We start from the raw sequence: 7,280 nt of genomic DNA on the forward strand, positions 1-7,280 counted from the left end.
AGATCTAGAGGAAATAAGATGTACGGTGAGCCATAGCATGAAATACTTCAAAATTAGGATGAATATTTTCTTACATCACTAGGGAAGAAAAGATATTTTTCTTTCAATTTCCTGCATCAGTCAGGGTTTAAAATATATTTATTTGTGTGTGGGGTGTGTGTGTGTGTGCAGGTGTGTGAAATGCAGATCATGATTTATAACCACCAGAGAATGAAGTGTTGTAAATGGTTATTTAACCCCCCACCCCATAAATTACACACTAATCTCTGCTGCATTTTTCAGACACTAGCAGACCACCTGCTAACCCCTCGCCTTTGCTCCTGATATACTTGATGGGAACATGTTATCCACCAACTTTACACCCTATCCAAATTCCTCCAAGACCAAAGCCACGGAAAGAAAGGAGCGGCCTTTCCCTCTGGTTTCTTACCAGCCGGGGCCACTCAGACGGCAGCAGCCTCCAGTGGTCCGGTCCCGGGCTTTCTGTCGCATTAGAAAGACCTGGATCTGTCCCTGGCTGGGTCGCTCAGTTGGTTAGAGCGTCATCTCGGTACTCCAAGATTGTGGGTTTGATCCCAGGTCAGGGCACATCCCAGAATCAACCAATGATGCATAAATACGGGGAACAACAAATTGACGTCAGTTTCTCTCTCTCCCTCCCCTTCCTTTCTCTCTCTCTCCTTCCCCTTTCCTCTCTCTGTCTAAAAGTCAATAGAAAATGAAAAGACCTGGAACTTCAACACAGATGCTTTATAACTTTGCAATCATGAATAAATCACTCACTTTCCTCCTCTGTACAATGGAGATAACATTGTCTACCTTCAGAGTTGTGGGAACAGAGCAGGATGATGTCAATGAAACAAGTGACAAGGACGGAGACTTCTAGACTCCAGGCCCAGCTCCGTGTGCTCCACGTCCTAACTCATGTGATCCTGACGTAGGTGCTGCTACTATCCCACTCTGCATAAGATACCCTTAATAATGCATGCTTAATTAATGATGCCAGTCATTTTTTGTGAACTTTATCCCACAGGATGGGGCACCTTTTACTCTTGCTGCTGTTTATCATGTCCCACAGTCTGTCACTGTCCAAGTGCAGTGTAGCATAGAGCAGAGAACATGTTTTACAATTGCTTTAGTACAGGACCCAAATAACTAAACAAAACAAAATAAATGATGAAAATAAAACATTTTAAATCCTAAGAGCACCCCTTTTCCTTCCTTGGGTGGTTAGTGTAGAATCCATTTTCCTGAGTCTATGTTGCGTTTTGATATAATAAATTGAGAATATATTACTCCTTAGAGCTGCAGGGCCTGGGGGAGGCAGAATAGCTGGGAGTGACCTGTCCGCACAAGAGAAGCCCCTGGAGCAGAGACACTAGATTATTCCTCCCAGGGCGCCCCCAGGAGAGCAGTGTGGGCTTTTGTACGGGGGACAGGGGTGGGCTTAGCCATGAGCAAGCAAGAGAGTAAGGAAGGTGGCTGGAGGCTGTGTGTCACACAAACCCATCCTGACGCCACCTGGAAAGAAAAAAGCTGTCACCCGAGACAGTCCAGGTGTGGCAAGAGAAGACAGTGCCAGGTCTGGAGAGATGCAGAACAGGCACAGAGCAGGGAGGCGGGAGGGTCCCTGGGCCCAGGAACAAGAACCACCCTCGTTCAGCCTCCGTGACTCGAGTGATCTGGGGATGAGCCTGAAGTGCACGTGAACTTAAACCCCACAGAAGGAAGATTTAGCCTCTGGCTGACACTTGGGCTCGTGCCTTCAGTTAAGGAAAGCCGGTGCTCGGTGCAGCACGCCTCTGCCTTACCTAACAAGGGCCTCAGCCCTTTGGACAGGCCAAGTTTGACTAAAGAGTCCAGACAGAGAAGGAGAGAGGGGAGACAGAGGGATATGCTGAGAAATGGCGAGTAGTCCCCAAAGGCATCTGCCTTGGTCACGCCAGCTGCTCACCCCACTTCCTCTCTTCTGTTTCCTTCTGGGCCTGACGACCGGCTTCTTTACCTTGGTGACTGTGCCACCTTCATTCCTTGAGGCAAGTCCTATCCGCTGAGGCGACACAGAAGGCAAGGAGCCCGTGGGCCCTGCCTCCAGAAGCGTCTGATTGCCACGTGCTGGTAGAGCAGCGGAAAGAGCACTTGGCCAGGAAGGGGCCAGGGACCCGGATTCTTCCCTGATACCGACGCTGTCTAGAAACGAGCTTGGAAACATTTGTTCAGCATCACCAAACCTCAGTCTCCTCAACTAAAACGGGTGATTATTCAAATTTACCTCAAAGATTTATTAAGAGAATCAAATAATCCTAATAGCTAACGTGTATATAAAACATTCTCCATACCAGGCACTGTTCTAAGTGCTTTTCATATGTCATCTGACTCGTGAACAGCCCTATCACGCACGTACTAATATCACCCCCATTTCATAAAGAATCTAAGGTACGTGGGGATGAGTAACTTGTACACAGTAGCAAAGCTGACAGGGAGCAGCGCTGGGATGTGAAGCCAGACGGTCTGCCTCAGAGCGGATCCAACCACCGGAAAACAGAAAATGTTATTCAAATGAGGCATCACTGTTTCTACCAACCAGGATGCAGGCAGTGGAGGGACGTTAAAGAACCGAACCCGGCCCGGCTGGCGCGGCTCAGTAGATTGAGTGTCGTCCATGCACCAAGAGGTCGCCGGTTCGATTCCCAGTCAGGGCACGGGCCCAGGTTGCAGGCTCGATTCCCAGTAGGGGGCGTGCAGGACGCAGCCGACTGATGTTTCTCTTTCCTCGATGTTTCTATCTCTCTATTCCTCTCCCTTCTCCCTTCTCTCTAAAAAAAATTTTTTCGGTCAGGGCAATCGGGGTTCTGTTCCAGGTCAGGGCACATGCCCGGGTTGCGGGCTCAATCAGTGACTCTCATCATTGACGTTTCTGTCTCTCTCTCTCCCTCTCCTTTCCTCTCTCTGAAATCAATAAAGATTTATTTAAAATAAATAATAAATAAATAAATAAATAATAAAAAATAAAAAAATTTTTTTTGAAAGAAGTGAACACGAACCAACCAGCACAGAGTGGCCTGGTACAGCAGTGAAACGCCCCCCTCCTGAAAGGATCCTGTTCACCTTTTCATGGTTTCCAGCTTGTGGCAGTTCCTAGCAGATAAAAGCAGTGCAGACTTTTAAAAGCACTTGCTGTTGCATCCGCTGTCCTTGGCAACACAGTGGTAGCTCCTTTAATATGTGCCACGCTGGCTCTTTCCCCGAACAGCCTTCCTGCCACGGAAACAATATTTTAAAGCAGCGATTTCATATCCTTGATCCAAGTGGAAAGAGCATGAGCATGTCCATTTCTGTGTTCTTCAGCAGTTTGCAAGCTCCTTGTCCACAACGGGCACTCAAAAATCAATTTAAAAAGTGAGGCTGAGAGGAAGGCGCTGCTTCACGGCTCAGTGAGGCATTCACAGAACGCAACCTGAGACAAACACACAAAGCCTCAGCGAGTTTACTGTCAGCTGAGACTCACAGGACCTGCCGGCCAGTGGGTTACACAGCACGGCAGACGCGGATTCTGGGAAAACTCACTGTAGTGAATCCACGCATGTTGCGTTTAAATCTTATACGCAATTCAAGCTAAAATTTGGTGGAGTTGTGTTTAAAGAATTGAAAAGTCATTGCAAGGATGTGCCACTTTCATATGGTTACAAAGCAATGGGCATTTACTTTATGACCGGGATGCATTTGTGGGTATCAGAGAATATTATCCAGAATGCATGAGTGTAGCAGTTTTTGTAGGTAAAGTTTGACTCAGGGTAGACTTTAGATTTAATCAGACAAAGAACAAAGAGATTCTTGTTACTTTCCCAAAAGAAACACACACACTCTGTGAATGTAAGTGTTAGGGGGCCGTAGGTGTGGATGGTGGAGTAGGCCCATTCTCTCTCCTGACACGTTAGAAAGAAAGTCTCTCTCCCCGATCCGTGCGACTCCAATAACCTCAGTGGCTGCCCTGCCAGTTCTGATGGAACGAGAAGCCGTGACACCTGATGGCCCAGATTTGCTTGTCACCGCCAGCGTCGATTCGTGCTGGCCCAGCGACTGGGCTGCTGAGTGTGTCACACAATAATCTCATGGGAGTGTCAAGGAGGTGAGAGTTGAGATGTTGCCGCAGGAGCCTGGGGCCCGAGCACCCTGGCCGGGCTCTGACGCCGCAGAAGAGGCTGGCCGGCGACAGGTTTGACCCGCTGTGCTGGGTGGGCCCCTCCTGCCTCCCGCCTCCCTGAGATGGGGACTGTCAGTCAGCCGTCCCCGAGGTGCCGAATTCTCACTGAAGCTTTTGTATTTAATGGGAAACTCAGAGTTCTCTCGCCCTCTGGGGTCTCAAGCAAAGTTCAAACCAGATGTAATTTATGGTTTTATAAAGGCTATGTAATATTGTCTATCTCTGTACATAGCTCAGAGACAGAATTGTCTTTAAAGATGATAACGTTTAATCCTCACATTTGCATTAATGTGTGCTCCCTAACAAGACAAAATCATTTCTCTCCCAAGCACATCCATATGGGGGTTATGCTCACACACATCCGTGTCCCCAGGTACAGGGCTGCCTTGTGTTAGCCGCCTTGGCTTAACTTCTGCTGTTTTAAGGGCAATTTGAATGCATGGGGCTCATTGGACACAGGTGCACTCTGCCTATCCTTCGAAACAACCAGCAGTTAGGTTACAACAGGCCATGATTAATGTGGGGCCTGCTTGGAGATGGGAGCCAACATGTGTCTAATCTTCTAGCAACAAACACAGGCCCCATCCCGAGCTCTGGAGGTTAGCGTTCTCTTTAAGGGCGAAATCACATATTGCATTCTGGCCCCACAGAACACAGGCACCTAACAGTCCGCAGGCCCTACCCTTTCCCTATAAAATAGCCATGCTGTCTCATATAAAGCGATTTTTGGTGGAGGCCTGTGGATTTTTACCAAGGTCTTTAAAAAAACGTGCAGTGTTGCTCGTCTTATACATACGCTAGGAGTTAATGTCAGAGAGACACATCCAAGCATACCACTTGACCAAGCATAAAATCTATGTCTGGGGGGAACCGTTTCCATACGAAAGACGTGCTAACAGAACACTGACCTGAACTAGGTGAGGGCAAAGAAGGATTTGCACCGTTTTAAAAAACTGTACCCCAGCCCTGGCTGGTTTTTCTCAGTGGTTAGAGCACCAGCCTGAGAACTGAAGGGTCCTGGGTTCGATTCCAGCTAAGGGCACGTACCTCGGTTGCAGGCTCGATCCCCAGCACCAGTCAGGGCGCATTCGGGAGGCAACCAATAGATGTGTCTCTGTGACATCAGTGTTTCTCTCTCTCTCTCTGAAAAGTAATGGAAAAAATATCCTCAGGTGAGGGTTAAAAACAAAACAAAAACAAAACTGTACTCCAATAAATTCAGTGTAAAACTGTTTTATACATGTCTCAGTATATATAAGTTTCTGACTTTGATGTGTTGACCTCTTATTGAAAAACAATTGGACTTTCCTGATAGCCCCTAAAAACCCCCAACACTGCTGCCTTAACAGAGGGGTCCCTGTTTACCCAACTGCTGATCTGAGAGGCCAAATAAACATGAAAAATTTAAGGGGCTCAGTCAGGGTCAGAATGTCCACCATCAACAAATCAACAAACTACAAGTGCTGGCGAGGGTGTGGAGAAAGGGGACCCTCATGCACTGCTGGCGGGAATGCAGACTGGGGCAGCCACTATGGAAAGCAGTATGGAGGCTCCTCAAAAGATTAAAAATTGACCTGCCATTTGACCCAGTGATCCCACTGCTAGGAATATATCCTAAGAAACCTGAAACACCAATCACAAAGAACTTGTGCACCCGTATGTTCACAGCAGCACAGTTTACAATAGCTGAGATCTGGAAACAGCCCAAGTGCCCATCAGTAGATGAGTAGATAAAAAAGCTGTGGCCCATTTACACCATGGAATACTACGCAGCTGTAAAAAAGAAGGACCTTTTGGCCTTTGGAACAGCATGGAGGGAACTAAAGAGTATTATGCTAAGTGAAATAAGCCAGTCAGAGAAAGACAAGTACCCCATGATCTCACTTATATGTGGAATGTAATAAAACAAAATAAACTGTGAACAAAATAGATCCAGAGACATAGAAGCATGGAACAGACTGAGGGATCTCAGAGGGAAGGTGGGGAGGGGGGAGTGGGCGGGGAGAGATTAATCAAAGAACTTGTATGTTTATAAGCATAACCCACGGACACAGGCATTGATAAGGGAAAGCCTGGGGGTGGGATGGATGTGGAGTGGAAGGGATCACAGGGGATAAAAAGGAGACGTCTGTAATATTCTTAACAATAAAGATAAAGAAACTTAAAAAAATAGAAAAACAACTGGACTTTCCTGATATCCCCTAAAGACCCCCAACACCGCTACCTTAACAGAGGGGTCCCTGTTTACACAACTGCTGATCTGAGAGCCCAAACAAACATGAAAAATTTAAGGGGTTCAGTCAGGGTCCACTCAGGAAAAAAGGCACCTCACCAATTTTTATAGCAAACATAATCTAACAGAGGAAATTGTTTAAACCGAACTGGAGAAACACAACAGCGGTAAAGGGAAGACAGAGGTGAGGGAGACAGAGACTGCCTAGGGCAGCCGCCCAGGGCCCGGGAGCCCGGGAAGAGGCCGGGCTGTGAGCGCCTGTTGCTTGAACCCGGGCTCCGCGGGAACGGGGCTTAGGCAGCCGCCCAGCAGCCCCCGCCCAGAAAGGCCCCGCGCTTGGCTCAGCGCTCTGCTGTCATCATCTCGTAATTCTTAATACTCTTTAAACAAGGGCTTCTCATTTTCATTTTGCACTGGGCTCCACAAATAATGCAGCCGGTCCTGGTATGAATTGTCGAAAATGGCTCTCTTTTCAGATCCAAATGTTCCAATACCAGCAATTTCATATGATTCGACAACATAAAAGCCGTGGACATGGGACTCAAAACGCAGGGAGAAAAGCATTGTCTAGTTGGTGCTCGAGACCCTGAGAGGTCCCTGAGACCCGTCCCGGGGAGTGACGGCACCGAGACCCGCCTGCGCCGGGAACGAGCCACGTTGCGGGGAGGCCCTGACAGCAAGGGGGGCGCACAGGGCCAAGTGAGCCCCTTCCCCAGCTCCAGCCCCCCAGGCTCCCTCTCATGTCCTGTTGGCAAAACTCAACAGGGAGACACCTGCAGAGGCCCAACCCAACTTCCACAGAAAGACTAGAAGGGTGGGCTTGGAGCCCAGGGACAAGAGCTT

Source organism: Miniopterus schreibersii (assembly GCF_964146895.1).
Source record: "Miniopterus schreibersii genome assembly, chromosome: 12".
Lineage (NCBI taxonomy): Eukaryota > Metazoa > Chordata > Mammalia > Chiroptera > Miniopteridae > Miniopterus > Miniopterus schreibersii.